General features: G+C 51.3%; 1 pseudogene; it reads left to right on the top strand.

Moving 5' to 3' along the window:
* LOC139999416 (cysteine protease ATG4A-like) overlaps positions 1–16,013 on the top strand; it is a 50,123-nt pseudogene that overhangs the window by 26,745 nt on the left and 7,365 nt on the right.

Genomic DNA, 16,013 nt, shown 5'->3' with positions numbered 1-16,013 from the left:
CAATGTGAGAAGAACCCTGTATCTCACTGATTGAGGCTTTATAACTCTACAGAATTGTCAGTCAACAATAAATGGAAAGTGCAGGAGATATGTTCTTTCTTCCTCCTTTCCCTGCCATACATTAGCAGAGAGATTGTGGTGGGATATAGGTTCAGAGCCTCACAGAAGAAGGATTTGAACCCAGGCTCTCCACAGTCTGCACCACTGCCTTCCTGACGGCTTTTGACTATTTTAATTTATTTTATTATTTTATTATTTTATTTTATTTTATTTTATTTTATTTTATTTTATTTTATTTTATTTTATTTATTTTATTTTATTTTATTTTATTTGATTAGTATTATTCTTCTTATTTTTCTGGATGGTGTCTAAGTCTTGGGGGGGAAGAACCAACTGTGGGAGGAGGGAATGCTACTACTGTCTGTGACAGTGGTGATTTCTGGACAGTGTTAGCAACAGAGCTTCTGCAGAGAAGAGAAAATGCCAGGCAGTCTCTCTTGGTATTCCATGTACTGAGTACTGAGTGCAGTTTTGGGCTCCACAGTATAAGAAAAAGTATCCGAACAAACCAGTGCACTGTGATAAAGAGAGTTTAATAGGGTACAAAAGGAATAAAAACAAACAAAATAAGAAATGAGAATCACAGAATCACAGAATTTCTAGGTTGGAAGAGACCTCAAGATCATCGAGTCTAACCTCTAACCTAACACTAACAGTCCCCACTAAACCATATCCCTAAGCTCTACATCTAAACGTCTTTTGAAGACTTCCAGGGATGGTGACTCCACCACCTCCCTGGGCAGCCCGTTCCAGTGCCTAACAACCCTTTCAGTAAAGAAATTCTTCCTAACATCTAACCTAAAACTACCCTGGCATAACTTTAGCCCATTCCCCTGGCGTAACTTTAGCCCATTCCCCCCCATTCCCCCTCGTCCTGTCACCAGGCACATGGGAGAACAGGCCAACCCCCACCTCTCTACAGCCTCCTTTAATGTACTTATACAGAGCAATAAGGTCACCCCTGAGCCTCCTCTTCTCTAGGCTGAACAAGCCCAGCTCCTTCAGCCTCTCCTCATAGGACTTGCTCTCCAGGCCCCTCACCAGCTTCGTCGCCCTTCTTTGGACCCGCTCAAGCACCTCGATGTCCTTCTTGTAGCGAGGGGCCCAAAACTGAACACAGTACTCGAGGTGCGGCCTCACCAGAGCCGAGTACAGGGGGACGATCACCTCCCTAGCCCTGCTGGTCACAGTGTTTCTGATACAAGCCAGGATGCCGTTGGCCTTCTTGGCCACCTGAGCACACTGCTGGCTCATATTCAGCCGACTGTCCACCATCACTCCCAGGTCCTTCTCTGCCTGGCAGCTCTCCAACCATTCCTCTCCCAGCCTGTAGTTCTGCTTGGGGTTATTGCGCCCCAGGTGCAGGACCCGGCACTTGGCCTTGTTGAACTTCATACAGTTGACCTCAGCCCATCGGTGCAGCCTATCCAGATCCTCCTGCAGAGCCTTCCTACCCTCGAGCAGATCGACACACGCACCTAGCTTGGTGTCATCTGCAAACTTACTGAGGGTGCACTCAGTGCCGTCATCCAGATCATTGATGAAGATGTTAAAGAGGACCGGCCCCAGCACCGAGCCCTGGGGGACGCCACTAGTGACTGGCCTCCAACTGGACTTGGCTCCATTTACCACAACTCTTTGGGCCCGGCTATCCAGCCAGTTTCTAACCCAACGAAGCGTGCGCCAGTCCAAGCCAAGAGCAGCCAGTTTCTTGAGGAGAATGCTGTGGGAGACGGTGTCAAAAGCCTTGCTGAAGTCAAGGTAGACCACATCCACAGCCTTTCCCTCATCCACCCAGCGCGTCACTTTGTCGTAGAAGGAGATCAGGTTCGTCAAGCAGGACCTGCCTTCCATAAACCCATGCTGGCTGGGCCTGATCGCCTGCTTGCCCTTCAAGTGCCGCATGATGACTCCCAAGAGGATCTGCTCCATGAGCTTCCCTGGTACTGAGGTCAAACTGACCGGCCTGTAGTTCCCCGGGTCTGCCCTCCGGCCCTTCTTGTAGATGGGCGTCACATTTGCTAGTCGCCAGTCAGCTGGGACCTCCCCCGATAGCCAGGACTGCTGATAAATGATGGATAGGGGCTTGGCCAGCTCCTCTGCCAGTTCTCTCAGTACCCTTGGGTGGATCCCATCCGGCCCCATCGATTTGTGGACATCCAAGTGCCGTAGCAGGTCACCAACCAGTTCTTCGTGGATGGTGAGGGCCACATCCTGCTCCCCGTCCCCTTCCACCAGTTCTGGGTACTGGGTATCCAGAGAGCAACCGGTTTTGCCGCTAAAGACTGAGGCAAAGAAGGCATTAAGCACCTCCGCCTTTTCCTCATCTCTTGTAACTAAGTTTCCCCCCGCATCCAGTAAAGGATGGAGATTCTCCCTAGTCCTCCTTTTGGTGTTGATGTATTTATAAAAGCGTTTTTTGTTATCTTTAACAGCAGTAGCCAGATTGAGCTCCAGATGAGCTTTGGCCTTCCTAATCTTGTCCCTGCACAGCCTCGCTACATCCTTATAGTCCTCCTTAGTGGCCTGCCCAATTTTCCAAAGATTATAAACCCTCTTTTTTCTCCCAAGCTCAAGCCACAATTCTCTGTTGAGCCAGGCTGGTCTTCTTCCCCACTGGCTCATCTTTGGGCGCATGGGAATAGACCGCTCCTGCGCCATTAGGATTTGCCTCTTAAAGAGCGCCCAGCCTTCCTGGACCCCTCTGCCCTTCAGAACCGCCTCCCATGGGACTCCACCAACTAGTGTCCTGAGCAGCCCAAAGTCAGCCCTCCGAAAGTCCAATACAGTGGTTTTACTGGTTCCCTTCCTGGCCCTGCTAAGAATAGTGAACTCCACCATTTCGTGGTCACTCTGCCCAAGACTGTTCCCGACAATCACATCCTCCACCAGTCCTTCTCTGTTTGTGAAGAGAAGGTCTAGCAGGGCACCACCCCTGGTAGGTTCACTAATCAGCTGTGTCAGGAAGCTATCTTCCACTTTCTCCAGAAACCTCCTAGACTGCTTCCTCTGGGCTGTGTTGTGCTTCCAGGATATGTCAGGGAAGTTGAAGTCCCCCACGAGTACAAGCGCCGACGATTTCGCAACTTCTGTCAGCTGCCTGTAGAACTCCTCATCCATCTCTTCATCCTGGTTCGGCGGTCTATAGCAGACCCCGACCAGGACACTAGCCTTGTTGTCCCTGCCGATCCTAACCCAAAGGGACTCGACCTTGTCATTCCCAGCCTCGAGTTCTACAACGTCGAAAGACTCTCTAATATAGAGAGCCACACCGCCACCCCTTCTGTGCTGCCTGTCCCTTCTGAAGAGCCTATAGCCAGGCATCGCAGCACTCCAGTCATGAGACTGGTCCCACCACGTTTCCGTGATGGCAACCAAGTCGTAGCCTGCCCGCTGCACGATGGCTTCCAGCTCCTCCTGTTTGTTACCCATGCTGCGTGCATTGGTGTAGATGCACTTCATCTGGGCCTTTACCTTATCCTCCAGCCTTGCCATTGCTCCCCCTGGCATAGCCCCAACAGTCCTTGCTTCAGCCCCATCCCCCTTCTTACCTAGTTTAAAGCCCTATCAATGAGCCCCGCCAGCTCCTGGCCCAGGATCCTTTTTCCCCTAAAGGATAGGGACCCGTCTACGGCCATCAGACCAGGTGCTGAGTAAACTGCCCCATGGTCGAAAAACCCAAGATTTCTGCGTAGGCACCAGCCCCGGAGCCACGTGTTTAACAGGTGGGCTTTCCTTGTCCTCTCCGTACCCCTCCCTGTCAACGTAGGGATGGACGAAAATACTACCTGCACTCCTGCTCCGTCCACTAACCGTCCCAGCCCCCTAAAGTCTCTTTTGATAGCCTTCAGGCTTCTGTCATCAATGTCATCACTGCCCGCCTGGACTATCAGGAGAGGATAATAATCAGAGGGGCGTACCAGGTTGGGGAGCTTCCTGGCAACATCCCTGACCCTGGCCCCAGGGAGGAAGCAGACTTCCCTACGGGTAGGGTCAGGCCGACAAATAGGGCCCTCTGTCCCCCTAAGGAAAGAGTCTCCCACGACAATCACCCTTCTTTCTTTCTTGGTGGAGGCAGTCCTGATGCGTGGAGTCGACCTCCTCGCCCTAGGCATCCTCCTGGGAACACTGTCTATCTCTTCCTCAGTTGCTGGTCTCTCAATTGCTGGTCTCTCAATCTCCAGGGCCTCAAACCTGTTTTGTAAGGGCACCTGGGAAGGTGGGGCCGGAAGGGGATAATTTTGATATTTGATAAATATTTTGATATTTGATAAATATTGATAATTTATAATGTATCATAGAATCATAGAATCATAGAATATCCTGAGTTGGAAGGGACCCTTAAGGATCATCAAGTCCAACTCTTGACACCGCACAGGTCTACCCAAAAGTTCAGAGCATGTGACTAAGTGCACGGTCCAATCTCTTCTTAAATTCAGACAGGCTCGGTGCAGTGACCACTTCCCTGGGGAGCCCGTTCCAGTGTGCAACCACCCTCTCTGTGAAGAACCCCCTCCTTATGTCAAGCCTAAATTTCCCCTGCCTCAGCTTAACCCCGTTCCCGTGGGTCCTGTCGCTGGTGTTAATGGAGAAAAGGTCTCCTGCCTCTCGACACCCCCTTACGAGTATAAAATATATAAATATTGTTTAATTAATAATATTAAATACTTATCATTTTATAATAATGAAACAATGCCATACCACAAAACACAGTCAAGAAAGTGGATTTAATTAAATAAATAATAAAACCCAGTAAATGAAATAAAATTTTAAAATGTAAATTTAATACAAATAAAACCCATTTTTCCCATCCCAATGAGTTCCTATCCCCATCATCACTTCCCATCCCACTGATCATTTCCTATCCCAATAACCTCCCAGTTCTGATCCCAAGGCTGAATTCCCAACTCCCACCCAGCCATCCATCCAGCCATGCACCCATTTTCTGCCGTCCGTGCTGGCCATGCCCACATCCATGCCCGGCCTGAGCATGGGCAGCGGGAGCGGGCTGCATGAAATAACTGAACATGAAATCATGAAATAACATGAAATAATAAATAAGGTAACTTAATTGTTGCTGTTGTTAACATTGCTTCATGACAACAGATGCAAACATGGATCTTGAGTTGAGGGCAAAGGTGACCTTGGATCTGAAGCACACAGGCGTTCGCTAATGTCCCCCCATCCGGAGTGGATCCACAACGACTCGGAAGAAAAACTAAAGTCCAAACCAGTGCACTGGGATAAAGAGAGTTTAATAGGGTAGAAAAGGAATAAAAACAAACAAACATCTGTAAAAAAAGATAAAGAAAAAAATGCTTCTAAAGACATGCCTGATTTTGTTCACTTAAAAAAAAAAACTTTGAAAGACGCATTCCAGAAAAGTACTTTGTAAGAGTGAAAAAAAAAATCTGTGCTAGCAATTGTATGAGTTCTATTCTCTCTATATGAGTTATGTTCTCTCTTGTTCACTCACTAGCTTAGTAGAGCACCAGTTTACATAGGTGCTGGAGCAGATTCCTCAACCATCTGAAGGGACTTGATCCCAGAAAGGTTCAAAACTGCAGATGACTCATGATTTTGTGGTGAAGCATCTATTAAATGAGAGCTGTTCCGCTTAGGGCACAGTGAGACAATGTGAGAAGAACCCTGTATCTCACTGATTGAGGCTTTATAACTCTACAGAATTGTCAGTCAACAATAAATGGAAAGTGCAGGAGATACGTTCTTTCTTCCTCCTTTCCCTGCCATACATTAGCAGAGAGATTGTGGTGGGATATAGGTTCAGAGCCTCACAGAAGAAGGATTTGAACCCAGGCTCTCCACAGTCTGCACCACTGCCTTCCTGACGGCTTTTGACTATTTTAATTTATTTTATTATTTTATTATTTTATTTTATTTTATTTTATTTTATTTTATTTATTTTATTTATTTTATTTTATTTGATTAGTATTATTCTTCTTATTTTTCTGGATGGTGTCTAAGTCTTGGGGGGGAAGAACCAACTGTGGGAGGAGGGAATGCTACTACTGTCTGTGACAGTGGTGATTTCTGGACAGTGTTAGCAACAGAGCTTCTGCAGAGAAGAGAAAATGCCAGGCAGTCTCTCTTGGTATTCCATGTACTGAGTACTGAGTGCAGTTTTGGGCTCCACAGTATAAGAAAAAGTATCCGAACAAACCAGTGCACTGTGATAAAGAGAGTTTAATAGGGTACAAAAGGAATAAAAACAAACAAAATAAGAAATGAGAATCACAGAATCACAGAATTTCTAGGTTGGAAGAGACCTCAAGATCATCGAGTCTAACCTCTAACCTAACACTAACAGTCCCCACTAAACCATATCCCTAAGCTCTACATCTAAACGTCTTTTGAAGACTTCCAGGGATGGTGACTCCACCACCTCCCTGGGCAGCCCGTTCCAGTGCCTAACAACCCTTTCAGTAAAGAAATTCTTCCTAACATCTAACCTAAAACTACCCTGGCGTAACTTTAGCCCATTCCCCTGGCGTAACTTTAGCCCATTCCCCCCCATTCCCCCTCGTCCTGTCACCAGGCACATGGGAGAACAGGCCAACCCCCACCTCTCTACAGCCTCCTTTAATGTACTTATACAGAGCAATAAGGTCACCCCTGAGCCTCCTCTTCTCTAGGCTGAACAAGCCCAGCTCCTTCAGCCTCTCCTCATAGGACTTGCTCTCCAGGCCCCTCACCAGCTTCGTCGCCCTTCTTTGGACCCGCTCAAGCACCTCGATGTCCTTCTTGTAGCGAGGGGCCCAAAACTGAACACAGTACTCGAGGTGCGGCCTCACCAGAGCCGAGTACAGGGGGACGATCACCTCCCTAGCCCTGCTGGTCACAGTGTTTCTGATACAAGCCAGGATGCCGTTGGCCTTCTTGGCCACCTGAGCACACTGCTGGCTCATATTCAGCCGACTGTCCACCATCACTCCCAGGTCCTTCTCTGCCTGGCAGCTCTCCAACCATTCCTCTCCCAGCCTGTAGTTCTGCTTGGGGTTATTGCGCCCCAGGTGCAGGACCCGGCACTTGGCCTTGTTGAACTTCATACAGTTGACCTCAGCCCATCGGTGCAGCCTATCCAGATCCTCCTGCAGAGCCTTCCTACCCTCGAGCAGATCGACACACGCACCTAGCTTGGTGTCATCTGCAAACTTACTGAGGGTGCACTCAGTGCCGTCATCCAGATCATTGATGAAGATGTTAAAGAGGACCGGCCCCAGCACCGAGCCCTGGGGGACGCCACTAGTGACTGGCCTCCAACTGGACTTGGCTCCATTTACCACAACTCTTTGGGCCCGGCTATCCAGCCAGTTTCTAACCCAACGAAGCGTGCGCCAGTCCAAGCCAAGAGCAGCCAGTTTCTTGAGGAGAATGCTGTGGGAGACGGTGTCAAAAGCCTTGCTGAAGTCAAGGTAGACCACATCCACAGCCTTTCCCTCATCCACCCAGCGCGTCACTTTGTCGTAGAAGGAGATCAGGTTCGTCAAGCAGGACCTGCCTTCCATAAACCCATGCTGGCTGGGCCTGATCGCCTGCTTGCCCTTCAAGTGCCGCATGATGACTCCCAAGAGGATCTGCTCCATGAGCTTCCCTGGTACTGAGGTCAAACTGACCGGCCTGTAGTTCCCCGGGTCTGCCCTCCGGCCCTTCTTGTAGATGGGCGTCACATTTGCTAGTCGCCAGTCAGCTGGGACCTCCCCCGATAGCCAGGACTGCTGATAAATGATGGATAGGGGCTTGGCCAGCTCCTCTGCCAGTTCTCTCAGTACCCTTGGGTGGATCCCATCCGGCCCCATCGATTTGTGGACATCCAAGTGCCGTAGCAGGTCACCAACCAGTTCTTCGTGGATGGTGAGGGCCACATCCTGCTCCCCGTCCCCTTCCACCAGTTCTGGGTACTGAGTATCCAGAGAGCAACCGGTTTTGCCGCTAAAGACTGAGGCAAAGAAGGCATTAAGCACCTCCGCCTTTTCCTCATCTCTTGTAACTAAGTTTCCCCCCGCATCCAGTAAAGGATGGAGATTCTCCCTAGTCCTCCTTTTGGTGTTGATGTATTTATAAAAGCGTTTTTTGTTATCTTTAACAGCAGTAGCCAGATTGAGCTCCAGATGAGCTTTGGCCTTCCTAATCTTGTCCCTGCACAGCCTCGCTACATCCTTATAGTCCTCCTTAGTGGCCTGCCCAATTTTCCAAAGATTATAAACCCTCTTTTTTCTCCCAAGCTCAAGCCACAATTCTCTGTTGAGCCAGGCTGGTCTTCTTCCCCACTGGCTCATCTTTGGGCGCATGGGAATAGACCGCTCCTGCGCCATTAGGATTTGCCTCTTAAAGAGCGCCCAGCCTTCCTGGACCCCTCTGCCCTTCAGAACCGCCTCCCATGGGACTCCACCAACTAGTGTCCTGAGCAGCCCAAAGTCAGCCCTCCGAAAGTCCAATACAGTGGTTTTACTGGTTCCCTTCCTGGCCCTGCTAAGAATAGTGAACTCCACCATTTCGTGGTCACTCTGCCCAAGACTGTTCCCGACAATCACATCCTCCACCAGTCCTTCTCTGTTTGTGAAGAGAAGGTCTAGCAGGGCACCACCCCTGGTAGGTTCACTAATCAGCTGTGTCAGGAAGCTATCTTCCACTTTCTCCAGAAACCTCCTAGACTGCTTCCTCTGGGCTGTGTTGTGCTTCCAGGATATGTCAGGGAAGTTGAAGTCCCCCACGAGTACAAGCGCCGACGATTTCGCAACTTCTGTCAGCTGCCTGTAGAACTCCTCATCCATCTCTTCATCCTGGTTCGGCGGTCTATAGCAGACCCCGACCAGGACACTAGCCTTGTTGTCCCTGCCGATCCTAACCCAAAGGGACTCGACCTTGTCATTCCCAGCCTCGAGTTCTACAACGTCGAAAGACTCTCTAATATAGAGAGCCACACCGCCACCCCTTCTGTGCTGCCTGTCCCTTCTGAAGAGCCTATAGCCAGGCATCGCAGCACTCCAGTCATGAGACTGGTCCCACCACGTTTCCGTGATGGCAACCAAGTCGTAGCCTGCCCGCTGCACGATGGCTTCCAGCTCCTCCTGTTTGTTACCCATGCTGCGTGCATTGGTGTAGATGCACTTCATCTGGGCCTTTACCTTATCCTCCAGCCTTGCCATTGCTCCCCCTGGCATAGCCCCAACAGTCCTTGCTTCAGCCCCATCCCCCTTCTTACCTAGTTTAAAGCCCTATCAATGAGCCCCGCCAGCTCCTGGCCCAGGATCCTTTTTCCCCTAAAGGATAGGGACCCGTCTACGGCCATCAGACCAGGTGCTGAGTAAACTGCCCCATGGTCGAAAAACCCAAGATTTCTGCGTAGGCACCAGCCCCGGAGCCACGTGTTTAACAGGTGGGCTTTCCTTGTCCTCTCCGTACCCCTCCCTGTCAACGTAGGGATGGACGAAAATACTACCTGCACTCCTGCTCCGTCCACTAACCGTCCCAGCCCCCTAAAGTCTCTTTTGATAGCCTTCAGGCTTCTGTCATCAATGTCATCACTGCCCGCCTGGACTATCAGGAGAGGATAATAATCAGAGGGGCGTACCAGGTTGGGGAGCTTCCTGGCAACATCCCTGACCCTGGCCCCAGGGAGGAAGCAGACTTCCCTACGGGTAGGGTCAGGCCGACAAATAGGGCCCTCTGTCCCCCTAAGGAAAGAGTCTCCCACGACAATCACCCTTCTTTCTTTCTTGGTGGAGGCAGTCCTGATGCGTGGAGTCGACCTCCTCGCCCTAGGCATCCTCCTGGGAACACTGTCTATCTCTTCCTCAGTTGCTGGTCTCTCAATTGCTGGTCTCTCAATCTCCAGGGCCTCAAACCTGTTTTGTAAGGGCACCTGGGAAGGTGGGGCCGGAAGGGGATAATTTTGATATTTGATAAATATTTTGATATTTGATAAATATTGATAATTTATAATGTATCATAGAATCATAGAATCATAGAATATCCTGAGTTGGAAGGGACCCTTAAGGATCATCAAGTCCAACTCTTGACACCGCACAGGTCTACCCAAAAGTTCAGAGCATGTGACTAAGTGCACGGTCCAATCTCTTCTTAAATTCAGACAGGCTCGGTGCAGTGACCACTTCCCTGGGGAGCCCGTTCCAGTGTGCAACCACCCTCTCTGTGAAGAACCCCCTCCTTATGTCAAGCCTAAATTTCCCCTGCCTCAGCTTAACCCCGTTCCCGTGGGTCCTGTCGCTGGTGTTAATGGAGAAAAGGTCTCCTGCCTCTCGACACCCCCTTACGAGTATAAAATATATAAATATTGTTTAATTAATAATATTAAATACTTATCATTTTATAATAATGAAACAATGCCATACTGTACAACACAGTCAAGAAAGTGGATTTAATTAAATAAATAATAAAACCCAGTAAATGAAATAAAATTTTAAAATGTAAATTTAATACAAATAAAACCCATTTTTCCCATCCCAATGAGTTCCTATCCCCATCATCACTTCCCATCCCACTGATCATTTCCTATCCCAATAACCTCCCAGTTCTGATCCCAAGGCTGAATTCCCAACTCCCACCCAGCCATCCATCCAGCCATGCACCCATTTTCTGCCGTCCGTGCTGGCCATGCCCACATCCATGCCCGGCCTGAGCATGGGCAGCGGGAGCGGGCTGCATGAAATAACTGAACATGAAATCATGAAATAACATGAAATAATAAATAAGGTAACTTAATTGTTGCTGTTGTTAACATTGCTTCATGACAACAGATGCAAACATGGATCTTGAGTTGAGGGCAAAGGTGACCTTGGATCTGAAGCACACAGGCGTTCGCTAATGTCCCCCCATCCGGAGTGGATCCACAACGACTCGGAAGAAAAACTAAAGTCCAAACCAGTGCACTGGGATAAAGAGAGTTTAATAGGGTAGAAAAGGAATAAAAACAAACAAAATTAGAAATGAGAATATTGATAATTTATAATGTATAAAATATGTAAATATTGTTTAATTAATAATAGTAAATACTTATCATTTTCTAATAATGAAACAATGCCATACTGTACAACACAGTCAATAAAGTGGATTTCATGAAATAAATAATACAACCAGTACATTAAATAAAATTTGAAAATTTAAATTTAATAAAAATAAAACTCAGAAATTTAAATAAAATTTAAAAATGTAAATTTAATACAAATAAAACCCATTTTTCCCGTGCCAATGCGTTCCTATCCCCATCATCACTTCCCATCCCACTGATCATTTCCTATCCCAACAACGTCCCAGTTCTGATCCCCTCGGTGTCCCAGTGCAAGAAGAGCTGCAGGCAGAGGCCTTGCTGAGTGAGCACCTAAGGAGAGGAATGTAATCCAGAAGGCAGCAAAGAAGAGCAATGCCCCGAAAGAAGAGCTAAGTCTTGTCTCTCAGCCCTTTGGTGTCCCAAGCAGCAGTTGCCATGGGCAAGCTTTCCCAGCCCAGCTGCTGCCAGCATCCCCCCAGCTTGCCATTGCCACCTTCCTGGGTGAGGCGCGCGCGCATTTGCCATTGGCATTTGCCGTTGCCCATCCCTGAGAGTGGCAAGCAGTGCGTAGGTCCAGCACGAGAGAGGGGAGAGGGCAAGCGAGAGGGGCAAGGGCTGAGGAGCGTGGCTGAAGCTGGAGCAGGTGCCTGCAGAGGTCTCTGTGCCTGCCTGCGTGCTGAGCGGGCCTGGGTGCTGCGGGGGCCATCGAGGAGAAGCCCGAGGTCGGTCACGGGTAGCCGTAAGAGTAGGCTCTGGCGTGGTCCTTCTGCCGCTGCTCGAAGAATTGCCCGGGGCCGATCTTCATGTGGTGGGCCGCCCGCTGCCGCTCCTCCTGGGCCAGCTTCTTGAGGCGCTCCCGCTCGGGACGCTGCTGCGGCGTGATGGGCACCGACGACTCCTGCTCCTCCAGCGGTGTGGGCGCTGCGTCGCCGCCCGCCCAGGGCCCCACGCAGGGCACGTAGTCCCCGCGGGGCTGCGCCGGACGCTGCAGCGTGCGCGGCTGCGTGGGCAGAGCCGTGGGCAGTCCCCTCCAGAGCGGGGGGCTCTGGAGGGGACTGCGAGGGGGACTGGGCAGGGCTCTCCTGAGGGCTGGGAGAAGTTGAGGCCTCTTGAGGGGAGCCAAGGGAGGCTGGGGCAGGGTTCTCTTGCGGGCAGGGATGAATTCCTGCTGGGGGGGCCTTTTGGGGAGAGGCTTGGGCATGGGTCTCCTGCGGGCAGGGTCGGGGGGGCTCTGGAGGGGACTCAGGCGAGGCTTGGGCAGGGCTCTCCTGAGGGCAGTGAGGAAATCAGGGTCAGGGGGGCTCTGGACGGGAGCCTGGGGAGGCTGGGGCAGGGGTCTCTTGTGGGCAGGGAGGCAGTCAGGGTCGGGGCGCCTCTTGAGGGGAGCCAAGGGAGGCTGGGGCAGGGTTCTCCTGCGGGCAGGGAAGAATTCCTGCAGGGGGGGCCTTTTGGGCAGGGCTCTCCTGAGCTGGGGCCGGGCTGCAGGCTTGAGGGGGGAGCTGAGTGGCGGCACAGCAGCTGCAGGGGGCTGCAGCGCCCGCCCAGCCTGCACCTTGTTGGGGTGCAGCCCAGGGCTTGAGGGGACCTCACCCAGCGCTCTGGTGGCTGCCAGTCCCTGTGTGCTGGGCTCCTCGATGTCCTCGCAGAGGTCGGGCAGCTGCGAGAGGAAGCGCTTGAGGACAGGACTGCTGGGGACAGCGGCGAAGGCGTCCTGGGGCTCCACGGCATCCAGGCAGCTGAGCAGCTCCTCCAAGCCGGAGCTGTCCAGGTTGGCCGGGAGCTGGTCCTGCAGGTGCTGCAGCTGCTGGCTGTCCCCTGCCAGCTGGGGAAAGGCCTCGGCGAAGGCATCGGGGCCCAGCTCCAGCAGCTCCAGGGGCTCCTCAGGCACCTCTGCAAGTGTCGCCGCAGAGGAAAAAGCAAGCGGAGGCCCCGGCACGAGGAGTGTTGTGGGGCCGGGGTAGGCAGGGGCCTGCAACAGGCAGGTGCCTGCGGGGTGCAGGAGCTCCCCATGGAGCACGGCCCTGGGCCTCAAGCAGAGGGGAGCACCATCCTGGGGCACCAGCGTCCCCGTCCACATCAGCAGGGGCTGGGAGACACTGGGGGCACCCACAGGAGCGCTGTGGGGGAGCTGCCCCACAGCAGGGAGCTGCCCCACGGCGGCGGCGGGGAGCTGCCCAAGCTGCAGGTGGTGCCCCTGGGCTGGGAGGTGCCACCCAGGTGGCAGCTGCACCCTGGCGGGGAGCTGCAGCACCTGCCCCTGGACCCCCGGCACCACGTGCCAGACGGTGGCCTGGGGCAGTGCGGAGGGGAGGGTGGGTACCTGGGGGGGCTGCAAGGGCAGCGCCATCGCTCCGGGGAGGGAGGGAAGCAGCCAGGCAGCCACCGTTGGCGGCACGGCTGGGACGACGAAGGGGGAGTTTTGCGTCTGCGGAAGCCGCGGAAGCCGTCTGGGGAAACCCTCTGTGGGAAAAAGGGCGCTGGGCTGAGCTCTGGGGCGCTGGGCTCACCAGCAGGGCCGCAGCCCCGGGAGGAGCGGGAGCCGGCTGCTGGACCTGCCATGGTGGCTGGAGAGTGGGGCGGTTGCTTGGGGAACGCGGGCAACGGGGGTTCCGTCCCAACGGCTGACCAGCCCCTCGCCGACATCTTGGGGAGGACTGCAGGCTTTGGAGCCAAGCAGGCTGCCCAGCGCAAGACTTGGCCATCCCCAGCAGGCTTTCCCTCCCACGCAGCACTTGCCATGCCCACGACGCTTCCACACCACCACTTGCCCGGCCCAAGGCTTGCCCAGCCCACGACCAGCTTCTCGGCCTCAGCGGCAGTGCCCATCCTTGCCATTTCACCGCATGGCACATTCCCAGCCACCCAGACGAAATCTGCCCCATCAAGCGTTTCTTCAGCCAAAGAGACCTCGTCCCAAAGAATTTCCCTCTCTTGGAGGACTTCTCCAAGCACTTCCTTCTCCAGGGAATGGTACCCACCCCATTCAAGACTTCCCATCCCAAGGCTTTTGCTTCCCAGGGATTTCCTTCCTAGGGAACATTGCCCATTTCCTAGCCCAATGGCTTCCCACCCCAAGGAAGTCTTCCCATGCTGTAGCCCCGAAATGCCCCCAGAGGGCACCTGGCAGCTACTGGGAAGGAAATGAGCTCTGTCATGGTGAGCTAGCCGCTCAAGGCCCTGCTCTTTGGCCCAGGTGTCTGTGAGGCGGTGTTGGCAAGGAGTCCTGTTGTGAACATAAGAACATAACGTAACAGAAGAACATAAAATCACATAAGAGAGAAAAAAATATAGAATAACAGAACGCGACATAAGAACATCAAACAAAGACAACTCTCATGATGTGGTCTGATAGGATGGAGGAGAAAGCAGAAATCCAGCAATGCTGTCTTTCCTACTCCTCAAAACCAGTTCCGTTGACAACTGGGAATGCTTCCAGCTGGAAAAAAATGCCAGAATGAAGTGGAGAACTCCTTGCCATCACTGTGTTTCTGGAGCACACCTCTACCTTTCTGTCCAACAGGGGGTTCTTCTTGGGAGATAATTGCCCAACATGAAAAAACACAACCAAAGCCAGAGGACCCATCTCCGCAACAAGACGATAAATAGAAAAGACATCTCTAGATGCAGACCCCAGAGCTCCAATTCACTATGTCCCACTAGTGGAAGTTATTTTTTAGGCTTTGTTTTTAAGGCCACTGGCTGCCTCCTCCCTTATGCTGCCCATTCTCCCTGTTGTCCTGTCTTCTTTCTCCTGCATTGCTTCCTTTCCTTGGTGGACCTTGCTGAGCTCTTTGATGTTTTGTTGTATATATATGTATGAAGACATAAAACTGTTAGAGAGTGTCGAAAGAAGGGCAACAAACAAGAGGGTCTCTTTTAACAGGGGGATTGAGGTTTGTGGCAAGGTTTTGGTAGCAATTTAGGGGCTGCACTGTGCTGGACACAGCAACAGACGCACCATAAGCCAAAGTCAGACAATAAGCCAAGGTGTGTTCACGTGTGGTTTACTGTGGTTTACGTATAGAAGAAAGTTTTCGCCTATTGGTGAGTATACTGCAGATTTGCTGCATTGTTCTAAATTAAATAGCAAGATAAGTGATGGCATCGTAGGCTGGGAAAATATTTCTAGAGTATTAGCGCATTTTGAGCATCATTTTAACTGTTTATGCAAACATGAAGATTATTAAAATCAGTGTTTATTTAGGTCTGTATGTAAACAGGTGATCATGTTGTATAGCATGCAGTAAATGGTTTGTGAATGCTGCTTGAAGAATGAAAAGAGTAAGTCAGCTCCACAAGGAATAAATGAATTTTGTTTATTTGTGCAATGCAGAGATTAGAATTAGACCAACAGCATGGAACCAAAGTCTTGCTGTGTGCCTTTTATCTGTAGGACAGTTCATGGAGGCTTCAGCAGCCCTATCTGTTTTCTAGCACTCTGAAATGTCCTCTGTGGTGCTGCACCCAGTTGAAAGCCTGCACTGATTGTGCTGAACTTTCCTAACAGGAGGCACGGGTCCTTCGTCGGACGCTGGCTGGGGATGTATGCTGCGATGCGGGCAGATGATGCTGGCCCAAGCACTGATCTGCAGACACTTAGGGAGAGGTGAGTGCTGGTCCTGAGGGAACTTTGGTATTGTCTGCAGACGCTTCTTCGTAAGTACTCCATTAAAAGCACAAACCCTGAATTTATTAGTGAGACTTTCTTTGATGCCCTGGTAACAGTTCCTAATGAATCAATTCATATTCAGCTGGGTGAAATCATCCCAGCCTGAAGCAGAGAAATAGGCATAGAAGGAGAACAAATGGGGAATCCTGTCGCCATTATTTTATAAACCTCACCCAAGTGTAACACCCAAGTTGAGGCCAAGGGAAAACCTGCCACCGTGGGACAGTGCTCTTACCCTTCTCTTCACTACTCACT

This window comes from Anas platyrhynchos, chromosome 25 (genome assembly GCF_047663525.1).
Source record: "Anas platyrhynchos isolate ZD024472 breed Pekin duck chromosome 25, IASCAAS_PekinDuck_T2T, whole genome shotgun sequence".
NCBI classification, from domain to species: Eukaryota; Metazoa; Chordata; class Aves; order Anseriformes; family Anatidae; genus Anas; species Anas platyrhynchos.
This window is presented reverse-complemented; position numbering and strand designations above follow the sequence as displayed.